This window comes from Canis lupus, chromosome 38 (assembly GCF_048164855.1).
Source record: "Canis lupus baileyi chromosome 38, mCanLup2.hap1, whole genome shotgun sequence".
NCBI lineage: Eukaryota > Metazoa > Chordata > Mammalia > Carnivora > Canidae > Canis > Canis lupus.
This window is the reverse complement of record NC_132875.1, coordinates 22,818,805-22,839,061: the sequence shown is the minus strand read 5'-3', so window position 1 is coordinate 22,839,061 and position 20,257 is coordinate 22,818,805. Positions and strand designations below refer to the sequence as shown.

Here is a 20,257-nt window from a genome sequence, read left to right as displayed (position 1 = left end):
TTAGATAAGATCCAGGGGTGTCTGGCTGGCTCAGTCCATAGAGCTTGTGACTCTAATGTTGGGGTCATGAGTCCCACATTGGGCATAGAGACTATGTAAAAAAACGCCCCAAAGATTCAGTAGGATGAGTGCTGTGCCAGGTACTAGGAGCTGTAGTGGGCCAAGGAAGTGGATCTGTGGATCAAAGCCTCTTTTCTTTAGGGCAGGGGTCTTTGATTCATCATTTTCCCCTTTGTACTCCCACCTCTGCCAGTTTTACAATTGGAGTTTTCTCTGAATCTCCACAGTGAGCTGACATAGAAGACAGAGCACCTCTCCTGCACATCTATCTATTCAACCACTATATTGGATGCAGCTATGGGGTAGGGGGACAAGGTGGCCTGGGGGCCTGGCCAAGCATCTATCAGACAGTGAGAGTGGCTTCCTCCCTCTGCTCCTGCATGTGAACTTGAGCAAGCCAGGCAACCTTCCAGGGCTTCTAGAGTTCTAATGTGTGAGGCAAGGTGGCCTCTAACTGCCCCTTCCAACCTCGCACACAGGGAGCAGCCCCAGGACAGGTGGCACTGAGAGGAGGCCCAATGAGCAGAGGCCCAACTCTTCTTCCCCTGAGATGCTCATCAGGTCAGAAGGCTCTCCTGTCCCCCCAGCAGAGTCCAGCTACAAGTACTTCTGGCTGTTCACCGTGGCATCTGTTAGGTTCCTGCAGTTGGGGCTCGGGTGCAGGGAGGAGAGAGGGGACTGGAGGGGATACAGTGTCAGAGCGAGTAGGGCAGGGGTGGCAGCTCTGAGTCAACACACTTGGTAGATATGGGCAAAGCAGCTATGAATACAGCCTTTTCCCTTCTCTCCAGCTGGCTGCTGTGCTGACAACTGCAGGCAGACGGACAGGGGGCAGATCTGTTCAGGAAGCAGGAGACAGGGGCACGGGGCGGGCGGAGGGGTCAGAGAACAGTGCTGTCAGCCCATATCTGGGAGGCCCGTGTCCTGTGAAAGACGAGGAGGCCCTGGCTTGAGATTTGGTCTTCACCCCCTCTGCGAATGCCTAGGAGCCCCTGAGAACCGGAAGAAGGGATCTTGGAGATCTCAAGGACAACCGCTTCATTCCACAAGGAGGAAGGCAGAACAGGGAGGGAGAAGGCCAGGCTCAAGGTCTCAGGGCTCCTGGACTGCAGAGCTGAGAGCTAATTACTCACCGAGGGTTTCAGACATTGCTGATCATCTCCCGGAAGTGTCTCACCTAGTCGTAACCAATGCATGAATAAGGTAGGGTGGCTCTGGGTGTGACTTCTGATGGCAGGAGCCCCCAGCCCTTGACATCAAGCCTGTTGGATAGTAACTCTATGTGGTCTGGGCTCTGCCCCTAGTTCCCGTGTGACCTTGGCCATGTCTTCTGCCTTCTCTGGGCCTGGTTTCCTCATGTGGAGTAATGATGCCTGCCCTTTTGTGCTTCACAGGGTCAGAGGCTAAAATGGGACCATTATCTCATTTCAGACATCTGCAACTCGATTACAGACTAACTCTTCACCCCACTTGCTGGGAGAGATTCTGAAACGTCCCTGTGAAATTTAGAAGTTCTGGGCTTCATTAACCTGCATCATTTTTCTGGGAATGCAGGCAGGACGGGAAGACCACAGGCAGGGGCTAGCTGAGTGACGCAGCCACGAGTCTGGGAGTCCCCACCCCTGCCTGAGTAGCGCTGCTGTTTGATGGATCCCAGAGGCAAAAAGAGTCTACGTTTATGGAGAGGTTTTTTCTTTTACGTTCCAGGTTTTCCGTATGTGTCATTTCATTTGAGTGTCACCACCCACGCAATCATGCCGACGTTCTCATTTGATACTGAGGCTTGGAAGTATGTCAAGTCACCCAGCCTTGTGTCACACAGTGACAGTGGCAGAGCCAGGTCTCTCCACCCAGGGTTTGCTGGGCTCCATGCAGCTTCTCTGCCCTCTGCTTCTGCTGGCCTTGTGGGCCTGGCCAGAGAGGGTGCTGCGGAGGCACTGGAGCCAGGGCTTCCAATGGTAGGGTTGGTGGGGGACCCTGGGGGGGTGTGGGGTGGGGGGGTGCTGCGGCTGCCACAGGCTTTGCCAGGGCCCCTCGCCAAGGTAGCTTTCAAGCCAGCCCCTCCTTTAGGAAGCCTTCTGGAAGCCCCCAGGGGAGCAGTTCCTGACTATGCTTCCACAACACCTCGCTGGGCCTCTTTGACAGCATCTCCTTGTGTTAATATGTTAATGTTCTCGTGTGTTGTAGGAAATAGAGTTACACCAGGGCTTCTACCTCATTACCCTGCAAGCTCCTTCGGGACACGGACTTCATTAGGCACTGCCCGGGGCAGCTTGTAGAGGCCCTGCAGAGACTGGTAGGTGATCAATGAATATTTGTGGAATGAACTCTTAATCGTGATCGCTCTGCAGACTGTCCAAAGTGACTCCATGTACATCATCTTATTTCCCCATTCATTCAAGTCATATGTGCCCATTGGGCCTCCAATGACATGCCTAGACTTCACTAGAATCCAGGATGCGGAGATAGATTCCACACCTTGCAGGAGGAGCTCATGGGGGAGGGGCGTGGTGTGGGCAAAGGCAGGAGGCTAAGAGACAAAACAAAATAAAACCTGGAAACACAGACAATTGTAGGATGTGCAGCTAAGGGGGCGAGCACAGGTGTTGGTCAAGGCCAGAGGAGGCCCCCAGACTGGGGATGGGGGCAGGAGGAGGAGGGATGGGGAGGGGGTCGGCCGAGGTGACGGGGCAGGGCTTGGGGGGCCCCCCCCCAGGGAGGCCACCAGGACGGTGGGGGAGGGGAGCCTCTGGGGAGCCTGTTTGGGGGGACTGTACACATTTAGTAGTTTGGTATGGCAGCCTGGTGTGAAGAAGGAATTTTGAGAACCTAGGTGGGAAGAGGGGCAGACAGAAACAACACCTTTTATTTGAACCTGAAGTTGGTTTCTATTTCTCAGATCACTCCCACATCTATGGTCTCAGATCAGCCTGTTACCAACTGGGCCCGTTGTCCACTCAGCGTGTGTTACCTGCTCCCGTGGGGGGCACACGTGTGTTCCCTGTTCCCACGGGGGGCAGTGTGTGTTAGGTGCTTCCACACCCAGCACGCGCGTGTTACCTGCTTCAGCCCCCACCACACCCCTGAGAGTACGTGCTGCATCACCGCCTGCGAGTGGAAGGGCCTTTGGGGCCTGGAGAACTGACTTGTCTGGGAGGGGAGGACGGGGCGCTGTCATCGCTCTACTCTCGGGGGTTACTGGACATACGTCTGCTCCTGTGACATAGGGTGGACTTGGGACTTGAACTCAGGCCTCTAGACTCCCAGCCCAGTGCTCTGCCCTGGAAGCTTCTCTGTCCCTTCAGGCCAAGGTGTCTGAACTACAGCCAACAGCCAGACTGTGAGCGAAGACCAGCTCAGGCTGCCTGGGCGTTTCTCACCGATGAGCTTGTGCCTCTGACCCGGAAAGGGCCAGGCGGTCACTGCCAACTGCAGCGACCAGCGGGGCTGCAAGTGCCCTTCAGTGGGCCAGCTGCGGAAGTGCAGGAGCTAGCCCCTCCCTCCGGTACCTGTGCCCCAGCCTCCCCTGCAAGCCTCCTGTCTTGCTGCTCAATTCAGTCTGCAAAGTTCATCCGGTGATCCTAAGAGTCTCTGGCCTCCCTCCTGGTGCTTCCTGTCCCCTTGCACCCACCTGTCCTGGGGTTTGCAGTCACCAATGAAGCCGAGGCCTCTCTGTTGGCTTCCTCGGGCAGGGTGCAAACTCCGGAGCCCTGAACCACCCATGAAGTCCTTCGTTTTCCTTCCATTCTCAAAATTCCCTCGACTATGGTCGGCTGTAGAAACATAGTCCCCTCTGTCTTCTTGCCTCAAATGGACTTACTTCTGGGGAAGCAATGTTCTTTGTGGCCACACCTGCTATTTCAGCCTGCATCAAAGTCCTCTTCTTTTGAATCCCAGTTTCTGAAATACTTTTTGCTTTTCCTTCTCTTCCTCTCCTTACTACCTGTCTTGTTCTTCCTTCCCAGAGGTTGCTCAGAGCACCACCGTGACAGTGACCCTGGCACTGACCCCACCACCCTCCCTGTAACTACAAACAACTAACCCTCGGTCCTCCAGCTGGATGCCCAGTCTGTGGCCTACTTTGCCCCCTGCCTGTCCCTTTCTACCATCTGGCTCTGTCAATCCTAAAATCTTGCCTGGTGACCCCCATTTGTCACCTCAGATGATTCTGGGATGAATCCTACGTCCACCTGTTCCTTGTACTCACAAATCCTCAGCCACTGGGGCAGGGAGCAGAGTAGATAGGTAATTGGTTCTCAGGGTAATCTGGCTTGGATTTTGGCCACTGCCCACAGCCATGTGACCTTGACCGAGACTTAACCATATTTCTTTGAGGTGTTGTGCAGAGATCATGAGATGCAAATTGTAAGGCATCTAGTATAGTACAATAACCTTTCAATGAGTGGTAGCTATTTAACTACTAATAGTAAAGGCTTTTCAAAGGATTCCTACGATTGTGAGTTTGAAAGTGGTTGGAAATTCCAAAGTGCTTTGTCTTCTCAACTGGAGACTCCATGAGGTCAAGGGCCTTCTCTTTTGTCCATGAGGTCTGGTGTTTGGTAGACTCTTTTTTTTTTTTTTAATTTTTATTTATTTATGATAGTCACAGAGAGAGAGAGAGACAGGCGCAGAGACACAGGCAGAGAGAGAAGCAGGCTCCATGCACCGGGAGCCCGACGTGGGATTCGATCCCGGGTCTCCAGGATCGTGCCCTGGGCCAAAGGCAGGCGCCAAACCGCTGCGCCACCCAGGGATCCCGTTTGGTAGACTCTTAATGTACATGCAGTAGTTCCCCCCGCACCCATGGTTTTACTTTCCATGGTTTGGTTGCCTATGCTCAGCTGTGGTCTGGAAGCAGGTGATCCTCCTTCTGACCTATCCTCAGAAGATCAGTAGTAGCCTAATGCTACGTCACTGTGTCTACATCATTCCTCTCACTTCATCTCATCATGAAGGCGTTGTATCATCTCAAGAAGAGTGAGTACAGTACAGTAAGAGATCTCAAGAAAGAGACTGCATTCACATAAGTTATTACAGTGAATTATTATAATTGTTCTATTTTGTTACTAATTATTGTTAATCACTGTGACTAGTTTATAAGTTAAACTTTATCAAGGTATGTATTTTTTTTTTAATTTTTATTTATTTATGATAGTTACAGAGAGAGAGAGAGGCAGAGACACAGGCAGAGAGAGAAGCAGGCTCCATGCACCGGGAGCCCGACGTGGGATTCGATCCCGGGTCTCCAGGATCGCGCCCTGGGCCAAAGGCAGGCGCCAAACCGCTGCGCCACCCAGGGATCCCTCAAGGTATGTATTTATAGGAAAAAAACATAGGCTACATAGGGTTTGGTACTATCTGTGGTTTCAGGCATCCACTGGGGGTCTTGGAACATATTTCCCACAGGTAAGGGGGGAGACTACTGTATTTATTTTTGGATGAATGAATAAATCTATGCTATCTTTAATTCTGATTCTAGGATTCCTTTTTTCATATTAATTTTTTCCTGATTATAGAAGTAACACATGTCCATTACAGAAAAATCAGAAAATAATTTCAAAAACTGGGAAACAGAAACTAGCTATGGGCTTGCTCCCTCGAGATGGCCATAGTTGATGTTTTGGTAAATTTCCCTGCAGCCTTTTTTCTGTGCTTATACATATTTAAAAATTTTTATATATATTTTTTCAGTTGACCAAATGAGCATTTCCCTGTGCTATTAAATAATCTTCACAAGCATAATTTCAAGTGCTACGTATATTATTCTGTGATATGAATGATCACAATTTATGTAACCATGATGCAGTGGTTGGATATTCAAGTTGTTCCAATTTTTCACCGTTATAAATAAAGCTTCAATGAACATCCTCCTGCATAAATCTTCGTATATATCCTTGAATTAAGATTTTTCTACCACAAATAGATTCTAAAAAGTCAATTGCTGGATTTAAGAGTGAACATTTTAAGGCCCCTGATACTGTTAAATGATTCTTCATAGAGTTTGCAATAGTTGATTTTCCTCCCACTATCAACATAGGAGAATTCTCACCACTCAATGTTGTCATTTAATATAAAATAATTTTTGCTAAATGGAGAAGTGATAATAGAATTTACCTTTATCTGGTGATGTTCCCACCTTAGACATACATGGTGTATTCAGTTATACCAGAGCTTTTCCATGGCAGCACTATTGATGGTTGGATTGTATGATTCTTTGTTGTGGGGGGCTGTCCTGAGCATTGCAGGGTGTAACAGCACCCACAAGCTCTACCCACTCTTGGCTGCCTAGTTCCGATAATCAAAAATGTCTTCAGATATTACCAAATGTCCCCTGGGGAACAAAGTCACCCCAGTTTGAGAATGACTGAGTTATACCCCACTAACTATTTATTGGTGGCAAGTAACAGAAACTAACTCTAAGCAAAAATCGAGACTTTATAAGAAGAATCCTAGGGTATCAGGGACCCCAAGGGCATAGATATAACTGGGTCTTCTCTTTCTAGGTCTGGCTCATTCTTTTCTTTTGCTGCAGGCCAGCTTCTTCCGTATTTTTGCCTGTGTAGAGGAGAATGGCCATCATTAACATTTCTGAAGCTTATAGCCCTCTCACTTATGAGAAAGCCAGACCTCACTGGAATCTCTCAATTCCAAATTCTCAAGGAAGAATTGGCTCAGCTCAGGTGGTCTTCTACTGCTGGTCTAACTGCATGGCTGTAGCAGGAGCAGAAAGCGGGACTCTTGCTGTGACCACGTGGATGTGCAGTTTCTAGAAAAGGGGCTGCTGGGCTGCTGATCCTCTGAGAATCTCCTGTATGTCTGTGTATCTGGAGGCAGTTTATCAGCTGTGCCCAGGCATTACTGTACAGACATCCAGACTGCACACTTTCCTGGGAGGCCAGGGACTATATGTCTCAACTGGTGTCCCCCTCCCAGCTCTTCCTAGACTTGCAGGCATTGGTTTAGGGCACTTGCAAGATGGAGGGGCCCATTTCTCTGTGGCTGATTGACAGGGCATACTCAAGCAGGTTCAACTGAGCGAGCCAACTTTGGAGCTCGGTATTTGCAAGTCCATAAAGGTGTTTTATGGGGAAAATAGTGGCTGGTCCTCCTTCATAAAGCTGGTTTTGGAGTGTGCAGCCGCTGAGGCAGAGGAGCCCTGTGCTATCCCCACACCATGCTAAGCTCCAAAGCAGTGTCAGACAAGAGCAGACTGGTGCATGGGCAGCATGCTCCTGAACCACGGAGTGGAGACATTTCCACCCACAGATGGCCTTGGACCACTGGAAAGTGGCAGAAGGGAAGGCTGTTCCCAAACACATAGGAAAGACCAGCTTGCTTCATCCTATCCTGAAAGTCCTTCAATCTCACGGATGCCATTCCCACCCTTGCCATCCTGTGACCGTGGATGAGTCACTTCTCTCAGGGTTTCAGTTTCCTTATCAGAAATAGGAGGATCTCTGCTTCTTCATAGCACCTAAAAAAGATCTTTGGTAGGAAAGTGCTGTCAGAGTACATGCAAAAGCAGCACAAATCTTATTGTAGTAAAGGCATTTGTGATCATTAATTTACCTCCTTTGAGGCCTCCTGTTGCTCAGCAGAGGCCCAGCAGGAGCCACTGTTTCCTCCAAGGCAACCCTCTTAGACCTGGAGCTGACTCCAGATTTCTGCTGCAATATGACTATTTCAAGGAAGTTTCATCTAGAAATCTATGAGGTTGTATGTGAGTTGGGTCTCACCCGTGTGACCATGGGCATGTTAATTAACCTCTCCAGGCTTCGGGCTCAGCCTCTGTAAATGGGCACGGTAGTGGCATTTACCTCTTAGATTAATACGTGTAGAGGACTTGGCAGAGAGCAAGTGCTCACTCAGTGTATTCATATCACAATGTGCCAGTCTCCGTGCCAAGTGCTGAGAAAGAGAGACGAAGAGAACATGACCTGGCCCTTATGATCCTCGTGGGGTAGCAGAGGAGGTAGGTACTAAGGCATGTCATAAAACAAAATGGGAAATCCAATGACAGTGATCCATCTGCCCCGGAGTTGGGCCCCTGTCCAATTCCCTGTTCAAGCCCAGGCCCTGGGGCTCCAGAGGGGCCAGGTAAGGCAAGACACAGAGAAACACCACTTTGCCAGGCTCTCTGCAGAGCACACATTCTAGGACTTAACTGCTCCCAGATTCGGGAGGAATGTACTCCTCATCTCTCGGGCTCATAGGGAACACTTTGGTAGGGGGAAACCCTCTCTTTAAAAAAAAAAAAAAAGGATAATTGCCCAACATTTCCAACTGTAGGCAGTGGTTAGGTTGAGGGCACCTTGCAGATGGGATAGAATGCATCAGCGAAGCTGATAGCACACGGATTGTGTATGACGTGGAAAAGCACTCACGTGGTATGTTGTAGAGTTGCTGGTCCCTGATGGCCCAACCCCTCTGATCAGGAAGGAATCGCAGGAATCACACAACTGTTAGTTGTGTGAAAACCTGCCAGCCACCTCAGACCAAGGAAAGGGGGGGGGTCAGGGGGCTCTATTGAGAGAAGGCAGAGAGGGATACCTGGGGGGCTCAGCGGTTGAGCGTCTGCCTTCGGCCCAGGGCATGATCCTGGAGATCAGGGATGGAGTCCCACGTTGGGCTCCCCGTAGGCAGCCTGCTTCTCCCTCTGCCTGCGTCTCTGCCTCTCTCTCTGTGTCTCTCATGAATAAATAAATAAAATATTAAAAAGAGAGAGAGAGAAGGTGGAGGTTCCTCAGTGCTGGAGAAGTGGCTGCTCCACAGCCAAGGAGTCAGTGACTCAAACCCCAGAGGGACAGTGATGCACTCAGAGGGAGAAGGATCTGGACACTGACAGCAGATGCAAGGACAGTGCATAGAGCGGGACCCCAGTCGGGTGGGAGGAGGGTCGCGGGGAGGGGATGGCCAGGGGGAGGTGACTAGTTAGTAAGGAGTTTGCTGCCTGCGGTGGAGGACTTTGCTGGATGGGGCATGGCTTTGCTGTCCTCAGCTGGCGATCAACCCTAATAACCTAGAGCCTAAAGCCTCGGCCTCCCTCATCTCCCAAGGCAGACATGACAGAGGGCCTTGCCTCTCAAGTGTGTGTGTGTGTGAGAGAGAGAGAGAGAGAGAGAGTCAGGAAGCAGAATACAGAATTCCGGCGTCGTTATGATTGTAGTGAGGTGAAATCACACACGCACATGTGTGCAGACAGGAAATGAAAACAGGTTCTTTAGGGCAGTAGAGGGGCAGTTTGCCTCCCTTTAGACCCATTCCCCATTTCTCTTCGTCTTGCTGAGGTGTGTTCTGCATCCACACATCTCCCTCTGCACTTGTTCGCACCCGTGTCTGTCCCCATCCATGTCCATGTCCATACCCACGCTTACACAGACCTGTATCCGCCTAGATGGTAAGAAGCAACCTTCTCACTGCAGGTAAATGTCAGCTTCCAGAAGTAAAGAAAAAAAAAAAAAAAAAAAGTCCAGCAGCAGTCCTGCTGGATTGGCTGCCCCAGGCCTGGCTCTCCTTCCTTCTCACCTTACCCTTCCTTTCCTTTCCCTCCTGTACCTCTTTACTCTCCTGTGTGTCCCCTCTCCCCCTCAGGTGCCCCCAGAGCTCCCCATTCGTACTCTCAGTCTTCCAAACCCACCCCCACCTGAGTGGGGGTCCTGAAGTTTCTGACCAGGTTCCTTTTCCCAAGAGGAGGAAACCCAGCTGCCTGCATTTTGATGAGGATTGGAAAGAAGACCCAACTTTGGGGTTCAGAGGGAGGCGGAGGGGGCAGCTGTGGCACACAGGAGGTACCACGCACGACCCTTGCAGAGACTAGGCCTACTTTGCCGTCCCTTCACGTTGTCCGGGGCAGTTTCTCCATCTCTTGGCTTCCACAGCAGCCTAAACGTACCAGTGCCTCCCAGAGCTACTCCTCATCTCTGAACTTTAGAGCCATAAATTTAAATGCCCACTGGCCACCCGACTGTCCCTTGGCTGTTTCACATGCTTCCCGAAGCTAGTGTGTCTAAGACCAGAGTCCCATCCCACATGCAGGCCAGGTCTCCTCCAGCAGACCCTCCATGGGGCCCCTTACCCAACCCCCAGGGCCTGGGGCCAAACAGAGAAGCCCTCCCAACCCTCCTCTGTCCCTCACCCCAGTTCATCATCACCGATTTCACTTGTCTCTGTCTCCCTCCCCATTGAGCTGCCTTGGTTGACTTTTCTTTCTTTTTTTTAAAATAGGATTTATCTGTGTTTTTGTGTTTTTTTAGAGCTGTTTTAGATTCACAGCAGAACTGAACAGAAAGTATTAAGATTTCCCACATCTCCCAGCCCCACACATGCAGCCTCACTCATTATCACCATCCCCACCAGAGGGGGGCCCACGAACCGACACTGACACGTCATCACCCACAGTCCGTGGTTGACATGAGGGCTCACTCCTGGTGGTGTCCATTCCGTGGGTTTGGACAAACGGTAATGACAAGGGTCCATCACTGTAGTCTCATACAGAGTTTCGCTGCCCCCCAAATTCTCTGTACTTCACCTGTTCATCCCTCCCACCCCCCACCCCATGGCAAACACTGCTGTTTTTACCATCTCCAGAGTTTTGTCTTTTCCAGAATCTCCTGTAGTTGGAATCACACAATACGTAGTGTTTTCGGATCAGCTTCTTTCACGTGGTCACATGCATTTAAGCTTCTTCTATGTCCTTTCATGATTTGATAGCTCATTTTTTAGTGCTAAATAATATTCCATTGTCTGAATGTACTATAGTTTACTTATTCAACTACTGAAGGACATCTTTGCTTCTAATTTCTGGCAATGATGAATAAAGCAGTTGTAAACATCCCTGTGCAGGTTTTTGTGTAAACATGAATTTTTAACCCCTTTGGGTAAACACTAAGTAGGGTGATTTCTGGATCATACGCCAAGAGTTTTGATAAGAAACTGCCAAACTGTCTTCCAAAGTGACTATACCTTTTCACATTCCCACCAGAAACGAACGAGAGTTCTTGTTGCTCCACATCCCCAGCAGCGTCTGGTGCGGTCAATGTTCTGGACTTTGGTCATTCTGATAGGTTGTGTGGTGTTTTAATTTGCATTTTCCTGATGCCATATGATGTGGGGCCTCTTCTGTGCTCATTTGCCATCTGCGTATCCTCTTCAGTGAGGTGCCTGTTCAGATCTTCTGCCCATCTTTTTAAAAAATTATTTTATTTACTTATTCATGAGAGACAGAGAGAGAGAGAGGCAGAGACACAGGCAGAGGGAGAAGCAGGCTCCATGCAGGGAGCCCGATGCCGGACTCAATGCCAGAACTCTGGGATCACGTCTGAGCCAAAGGCAGATGCTCAACCACTGAGCTCCCAGGCGTCCCTCCCGCCCATCTTTTAATCAGATTGTCTGTTTTTTGACTCTTGAATGTTAAAAGTTTTTTGTATTTTCAGATAGCTGTCCTCTATCAGATGTGTCTTTTGCAGGCATTCCCTCCCAGTCTGTGGCTTGTCCTCTTATTCTTTTGACAGTGTCTTTCACACAGCAGAGGTTTGTAATGTTAATGAGTCCGGCTCATCCATTTTTTCCCTCATGGGCCATGCCTTGGGTGCTGTACCTACTTTTACGGGGACCACACCAACGGTCTCCTGACTGCTGGCTCCTCCGGGTCCTGCATCTCCACCCCACCCCCCTGCCCTGCGCTTTGAGGATCTCTGTGAACTCCATTAACACAGGCCTTTCATGTCCTCAGATGGTCTCACTGGCTGCTACCTTTGCCCAGCCACCTCTGGCCCATCCTGTGAAATTCAGCTCATGAATTTCCTTAGGGGCATCTTCCCTGAGGTCCTTGTCCAGCTGGGCATCCCTCCTAGCCCCTGGCTTCTACTTCCTCCCATGGGTCACAATTGTAAGATTCAGCTTCCTGCTAACATGTAAGGTCCTTAAGGGCAGGTGTAATTTCTTTATTGATCCACTGTTTATCTCTGCCTCGGACTGTGTTTTGATCATGGCACTAATGATTATTTTTTTAAAAGATTTTATTTTTAAGTAATCTCTATACCCAATGTGGGACTTGAACTCACAATCTCAAGAGTCACAGGCTCCACTGACTAAGCCAGTCAGGCACCCTAGTAATGCTTATTTTAATAGCAAATACATCGACAGTGGTATGTGCCAGAAACCCTCCAAAGCAGGTTGCATATTTGACTTAACTCTGCAATAACTCTGTGAGTCAGTATTCGATTACTTCTAGTTCATACACAAGGTATCTGAAGTATAGTTTGCCCAAGATCACAGGGCGAGTAAGTGAAAGAGCTGGGGTTCAAACCCAGAAAATCTGGCTGCCAGACTGCTTCTCAAGTTCATTATACCTTTGTTGAATAAATGACTGTATCAGCAAGAAAGACAGAGACAGAGATGATGAGGAAATAGTACCAGAGAGCAGGTGGCTAAAGATCAGAGTGAATGAAAGAGGCGTTTGCCTCTGAAAAGCTCCTTAAGGTTGTTGATTGACTGATGGGATGGCTTCTGGAACAGGGACGCTATCCTGCCCCAGCCCCTCCTTCCTTCTGGGATGAGCAGCACGAGGCAGATAATTGATGAGACAGCCTGAGTCTTCTGTGAGGGGTGCGTGTGCTGGAAGGTGCCACGGGGCACGTTGGGCCTGAGCCTCAGATAATGACTGCGGAGATGTTTGGGACAGCAATTAAAGACATTCCGTCAGTCATTCCCAGCAGCTCTGGCTCAGCCACAGTCTTTTAAGGGGAAGACACTGGAGCATCCAGGGGGCCCTGAGGTCACGGCCCCACTCCTGTGTCTGACCCAGTTCGGGTCACATCAGGGGTCTCCGTTGCAGCGGGTCCTCCTCCCCTTCCCAGTCACCCTGTGCCAGGAGATCTTGCTCTCCAGTTGTGTCATGTATAAAAGTGATTTTCCCAGGCAGTGAAAATATAATTGAGCAGCCTTGGGGAATGTTCTGCTCCTCCCTGGGGAACACCTGGATGTCATGCCCTCAATCGACAAGGCTGGTTCCTTGAGCTAACTTGTTCATTCTGTGAGTCAAGGCATTCCTGTTGTTCCTGCTCTTTGAAGGAGAAAAGCGGCACTTTTTACACGGGGAACAGAGACTTGGGGGGCCTCTGGAAAGGCAAGCCCACTTTGACAGAGCTAAGGGCGTGGGGCAGGTGCTGACTCCCAGAGAAGCTGGTGTGAAGGCCGAAGCCCAGCAGAGATTGCGCCCACTGTAGAGGCTGCCAAGCTCCTAGAAAGCCAGAACCAAGATGGTGGCCCAGGGCCTTCAAGGAGACGGTGGACCTCCCTGAACGAGACTAGATTCCTGCCTCCTGGAAACATGAGGAAGGTGTGGCCAGGCAAGTGCAGGACAGCCTAAAATGCTGGCAAGGAATCTGGAGGCTGGATAGAAATGAGCCTTTCTTACTCAGGAGGCTAGAGTAACTCCTGAGGTCCAGGGCAAGAGAAGAGCAGATGACAAGCATACTCAAGTATGCTCCCAGTACTCGCCCCTTGAGAAGACATAAGGGAAGAGTCCTGGAAGGGTCAGAGGTTCCCCAGACCCAAAAAGTTGGGGTCCCTGAGCTTCTCTGGCTAACACCCACCTCTGAGAGGGTTGAAGCAAATACATGGAAGTAGGGATTTGGGAAGCTTGAGCAGTGACATCCAGCCTCACCTTTTCTCTGCTTGGGGAGATGTCATATCATTGTGTTGGACATTCCTGAGGGATTGCCCTTAATTTCTTACAAAAATCCCCCTTTATTATTTTTATTTTATTTTTAAGTAATCACTACACCTAATGTGAGGCTCAAACTCACAACCCCAAGATCAAGGCGCCCCACAAAAGTCTATTTTTAAAACTTTCCCTTATTATGTTAAGAGGAAGAAACCCAGGTGCCTGGTTGGCTCAGTTGGTGGAGGTAGAGCATGCAACTCTTTTTTTTTTTTTTTAAGATTTTATTTATTTATTCATGAGAGACACAGAGAGAGAGAGAGGCAGAGACACAGGCATAGGAAGAAGCAGGCTCCCTGTGGGGAGCCCGATGCAGGACTCGATCCCTGGACTCCAGGATCACGCCCTGGGCCAAAGGCAGATGCTCAACCGCTGAGCCACCCAGGCGTCCCTAGAGATGACTTTTTAAAAAAAGTTAAAAAGAAAGGGAAGAAACCCTTTTTATACCTTTAGGTTAATTTATGTGAAGCTCAAGAACTGGCAAAATCAATCTATGGCAAGAAAAATTAGAATAGTGGTAGCCTCTGCTGGGAACTTCCTGGTGTGATGGGAATGTTCTATGTCCTGATTTAGGTGTTTGTTACATGGTGTATACAGTTGTCTAAGTGTACTGAACTGTAGACTCAGGATGTCAAATAAATACACAAAATAACCCTATCTCACTGTTTTTAGGAAAGAGATTTTCCCACTCTTCTAGACTGTAGATAGGTGGCTGGCTAGGCCCCCTGGGAAGTCGTCGAGTGTAGTAGAAAGCACACTGGCTTTGCAGTCAGTCTCTGGTTCTAATTCTATTCTCTCACCATTGTGACCTTGAATAAGCTACTCTCTGATTTCCTAATCTTTAAAATGAGCTGGGAGGGGCGCCTGGGTGGCTCAGTCAGTTAAGCGTCTGCCTTTAGCTCAGGTCATGATCTCAGGGTCCTGGGACTGAGCCCCCCTCCCCCCCCCCCCACACACACCGTGACAGGCTTCCTGCTCAGAGTGGAGTCTGCTTCTCCCTCTCCTTCCCCCTCCCTCATCCCTCCCCTCCCTCCTCCTCCCCTGCTCATGCATGCACATGCACATGTGCTCTCTCTCTCTCAAATAAATAAAATCTTTAGAGAAAAGTAAAATGAGCTGGAAAATTGTTATAAGTAATAAGCTATACAGCAAATTGCCTGGCATGTAGATGGTACCCAGACATCACCTCCTACAAGAAGCCTTCCCTGCCTCTCCAGCCTGTGTCAGATATATATTCCTCATTTCCACATAACCAGCCTCAGTGTGTGTGTAGTTCAAATCTGTGTCTCAACAACAGTGCACATCTCTGACAGTCACAGGCCTCTGTGGTTGCTTATTAAATAGTCACACAGCAAATATGGAATCCATCTACAAATACCAAGAGTCACCTTTATTGCAATATATTTTTAAAGATTTTATTTGTTTATATGGCAGAGACAGAGATTGTGACCAAGAGTGCATGAGGCATAGGGAGAAGCAGACACTCCACTGAGCAGGGAGCCTGATGTGGGGCCCGATCCCAGGACCCTGAGATCATGACCCGAGCTGAAGGCAGACGCTTAACTGGCTGAGCCACCCAGGTTCCCCTATTGTAATATTTTTATCTTTCTGGTCCCCACCCCTCCCCCAAGCCTCTCAGATCTTGAGGGCAAGTGCTGGGTGTTGCTCAGCTTTTTATCTCCTCTGCTATAACAAGTGCTCAATACATGTTTGACCAGTGAGTGAGCAAATAATATATAAATTAGTACAAACGTGAGTCATTGAATTGATGCATGAAAGAATGCACGCACTAGTGAATGTATGAATAAATGAATGAGTCCAGCAGGGCTTAAGTGAGGTGAATGGTGAATCAGAGAAAGAGGAGAAAGCTGAATGAAGGAAGAAATGAAGGCTGTTTGAGGGACACATCTGAGGGCTCAGCCATTGGAACTCTCCAAATACAACTATTCCAGAGACTTCTCTCCCCTTCCTTCCATCCACCATCCACCACTGCTTCGTGGACATAGCTGAGCTGAGGGACTGTGAGGCAGGGCAAGCCTCCAGGAGGCAGGGAGCGAAGTCCATGGCTCCCCCCTCGGACGCCGTGTCCCCAGCAGATCACCCCTGTCTTGTCGGCAGCAGCACAGAGCGGCTGTCAGGAGTTTGCATTATTTATCTGCTCTGTAACATTTACTGGGATGTAGTGTTTAATAACTGTCACTCCAATATATCTTTTCTTAATCCCTTCAGATCTGCTGCTGTAGCAATTTTAAATATTTATAAACACTCTTCTTGTATTCGGTGGTTGGGTTGCAATTTTCTTGTAATTAAAGATTTACAAGACACTGCTTGAGATTTACAAAGGATTGGTATAGATCAAAGGGGGAGCAGGGGAGAGATCCAGTCCTGGAATCTGTTGCTGGGGATTCCCAAGCTGGGGTTTGCTCTTCCCCTGGGAAAGGTGGAGGCTCCTTCACTGGCCCCCACTGTCACCTCCTTTCCCCTCTTTTCCCACAGCTCAGCCTTCTAGTAAGCAGACCCTTCAGTGAGATCTAGGCCTCGGTGTGGTCCTGCCTCCCTCTGGAGCCCCCATCACCACATGCCAGCCTGGGGCTGGGTGCTGGGGGGCAGCAGGGAGCTAGGCAGGAAGCGTCCCTGCTGACATGGGGCTTACACTCGAGTGGCAGAGGCAGACAATAAAGGTCAACAAATGTTTTTTAAAAGAAGTTTATTTTATTTTATTTTTTAAATTATTATTATTATTATTATTATTATTTTGAGAGAGAGTGAGTGTGCATGAGCTTGCAAGCAAGGAGGGACAGAGGGAAAAGGAGAGAGAATCCTAAGCAGGCTGGATCTCACGACTCGGAGATCCTGACCTGAGCCAAAATCAAGAGTCGAACACTTAACTGACGGAGCCACCCAGGCACCCCAGAAACTGACAGATTTTTGAAAAACCATTTTGGATTTTGAAAACTGCTATGGAAGGAGTAAGCAGAGAGTGACTGAGGATGGGAAACTAGTATCTGAGTTCTTTCCCTTGAGCAATAGAGATTGACTCAGCAAAAAGAAATTTCTGGAAGGATAAGGGGAGTTCATAAGGGATCAAAGCAAAGGATGGAAGAGAAAAAGGATAGGGGGAAGCGTAGGAACCAGGGTTATTTTGTGGCAGGCACCAAAAGACATTCTCTTCAGAGGGTGGCCTTTGGGAAAAATGTCTCCTGACAGTGTTCTTTTTCTGTCACATGCTGCTCAGGAGTCACAGTCCAGAGACGGGGGTGTTCCCTCTTGGGCAGGGGAGAGAGGGACTCCCTGCTCACAGTTTCACCAGGACTGGTTCTGTTGGGGGAGAGGTAGTTACCCAAAACGTAGTCTGAGTGATGAAACTCAAAGAAGGGGTCACGGGTGATGGCATGCTGAAACAGCAGGTGCACAGTCATTTATTTATTTAAAAATTTTTATTTAAATTCAATTAATTAACATGTAATGTATTATTGGTTTCAGAGGGAGAGGCCAGTGATTCATCAGTCTTTTATTTGTTTTGTTTTTATTTTTTTAAATATTTTATTTATTTGAGAGAGAGAGAGAGAGAGAAGGACGGCATGACTGGGGGAGGAGCAGAGGGAGAGGGAGAAGCAGGGAGCCAGACACGGGCTCGATCCCAGGACCCTGATCATGACCTGAGCCAAAGGCAAACGCGCAACCAACTGAGCCACCCAGGTGCCCTGTCATGAGACTTATATACCACCCAGTGCTCATTACATCACGTGTCCTCCCCGGTGTTCATCCCTTAGTTACCCCATCCCCCCACCTACCTCGCCTCCAGCGACCCTCAGTTTGTTTCCTATGATTAAGTGTTTCTTATGGTTTGTCTTGCATTTTTCCTGTTTGTTTTTTATTTTTTATTTTATTTTATTTTTTTTTGTCTTGCTCTTTGATTTCATCTTGTTTTATTTTTCCTCCTCTTCCCCTATTTTTGTTTGTTTGTTTGTTTCAGGTGAACCTTTATCTCAGAAGGCTTCCCAGGGGATATCTGAGCTGACATAAAATGATGAGAAGGGACCGGACCCATGAAGAACCGAGGGGAGAATGAGCTAGCGAGGGCCTATGGTAGGAAGGCGGTGGATTTTCAATGGTCTGGGTGGCTGATTCTGTCTGCCCTCACAGACTGGGCTTGGGAATGGGCCCATCTCTAGGTCCACACAGGCATACCTGGGCCATATTATAGAGCCAAAATTTTGTTTATTCTAGATGGAATGGAGTAAAAGTCTCAGGCCCAGGAGGCATTCTCTAGCTCCTAAAACAGGGAAACTAGTGAGGGCAGACTCTGGGTCATGTCAAGTCATGTTTCTGGAGGCCTGTGGGGGACCAGGCATTGTATTCAGTTCTGTAGATTAAGGATGGATAAGATATGTGCACAGTCCTCAGGGTGCTTACACCCTTGTAGGGGAGATGCACACTCATCACAACAGCAGGACAGTGATAGCAGTAAGCCTGGAGAGGTGATTGAGAGCTTGCTTCTTTTCTATACCATGTGTTTAGTGCTATAAATTCTCTGCAAGGACCTCTTTGATTTTTGTTTTTTTCTCTAAGTCTCTCTTTATCAAGTACAAGATGAGAATAATATTAATACCTTATTCACATGAAATTTTTCTGGGGATTAAATGAGATAATATATGTAAAGTGCTTACATATATGTGGCACATAGAAATAAGTGCATGATAAATGTTAGCTATTAAGATTAATAATAAAAGTCCTGTGAATACTACTATCCTGACACCAACAATTTTGATATGTTGTATTTTTATTTTCATTCAATTCAAAGCACTTCCTGATTTCCCTTTGCTTTGGCCCATGAATTGTTTAGAGGGGTGTTACTTAGTTCTCAGATATTTAGGGACTTTCTAGTTAACTGTTTGCATTGATTTCCAATTTATTTCTCTTGTGGTCAGAGAGCATACTTGGTATGACTTCAATCCTTTAAAATTTATTGAGTGTTATTTATCGCCTAGAAGATGATCTTTCTTGATCAAAGTTTCGTGTTTACTTGAAAGAATATGTGCTCCTGGAATTGTTGGGTAGAGTGTTCTGTAGAAGTAACTAGGTCCAGTCAGGTGAGAATGTTGTTCAAATCGTCGATAGCCTTACTCATGTTCTGACTGCTTGTTTTACCAATTATTGAGAGTGGGGGATGGAATTCTCTGATAGTAATTATGAGTTTGTTTTTTCTTGAGGTTCTATCAATTTTCCCCTTGCATTGTGAGACCAATTTCATGACTTTGGAGCTCTGTTATATGGTATATAAATGTTTACAATTGGTATACAATAAAGAAAACTATCTGGCCCAAAAATGTCAATTGGGAGAGTTGAGAAGTCATAATCTAGAGCTAGTGAGATAAGACTCTCTAATGTGCCCTCTTCAGTGCCCCATATGTCAGGGCACCATTTCCGGCTTGTATGAGTGGTGAGCACTGTTAACCTTAAACCTTAACCCTTTCGGTTTCCTCCCCTCTCCCCCTCCATACAGATTCCTCACATGCACCTGCTGACGAGCACTCAGCTGAGTAATGGAAGGAGATTCTCTTTGTGCATCTCCAGAGTTCACCCTCTGTGCAACTCTTTCTCTCCAGTTTCCTTCCTGCAAATTCTACCTGCCCTGCACCCTCAGCATTGTCTCCTCAACTCCAGGAGACCACCAGATGCCACCTGGGAGTCCCGCCCTCCTGTGGCCTGGACATCCTCTGAAGTTAGGGAGCCTGAACAATCATAGAGATGATCTTATTTATTTCCCATCTCAAAAGGATCACTGTGCTGCATCGCTGGCATGCCATGTCCTGTAGAGGGTCGTTTCAAATAGTTTGTCTGGTTTTTGGTTGTTTTAGGGTGGGAGGGTAAGTCCTATCCCTGTTGCCTCATCTTGGCTGGAAGCTGGTCCCCTTGCATTTTGAGACCAATTTTATGATGCTGATGCCACATGTGGCAAACTCAGTAGGAGCATCCCAGTGGAGGTCCTGAGGCATCAGAAGCAAGCATACACTCAGTTTGTCAGGTCACTCTTCTTTTCAGCATTAGTTTTGGCTTTGTCCTGGCCCTGATGGATAAGACCCCTGACCCTTGGATAACACATGAACTTGCAGCCAAAGCTACTCATCATGTGGACCAAGCCATAAATTCAGACATGCACAGTAGCACCTCCTCATTGAGCAGAAATGATATCAATAGAACTTGGCCAAGCAGATACCAATGGCTCATGTAAGTTCTAGTAGCAAGTGACTCACACTCTTGAGTGTGCCCACTCTTGTGGCTCTGCCTCCTCTTTCTCAATCTACACCCATAGATTCATGGAAAGTTCACCAAGGAGAGAATGATCAAGATTGCTTTGCAAGACTCTTCATGATATGCTATTATGCACCCAAAGTAAGCTACCTTAGCATTATAGCTCTTCAGAAATGTCCCTGAAATAGAGAAAAGATATCCTCCTGGTGGGAGACTTTG

The 20,257-nt window shown here is 48.2% G+C and overlaps 1 long non-coding RNA gene across 2 annotated transcripts; it reads left to right on the top strand.

The window, feature by feature from the left end:
- Positions 1–19,183, top strand: LOC140626712 (uncharacterized). Of its 2 annotated transcripts, XR_012025770.1 has the most exons (4): positions 1–1,746; positions 2,248–2,356; positions 5,216–5,369; positions 17,760–19,183. It is a non-coding gene; the product is annotated as an uncharacterized lncRNA (long non-coding RNA). The 2 variants fall into 2 exon arrangements; XR_012025769.1 differs by lacking the exon at positions 1–1,746 and having other exon boundaries at positions 2,063–2,356.
- Positions 19,184–20,257: the final 1,074 nt, after the last annotated feature.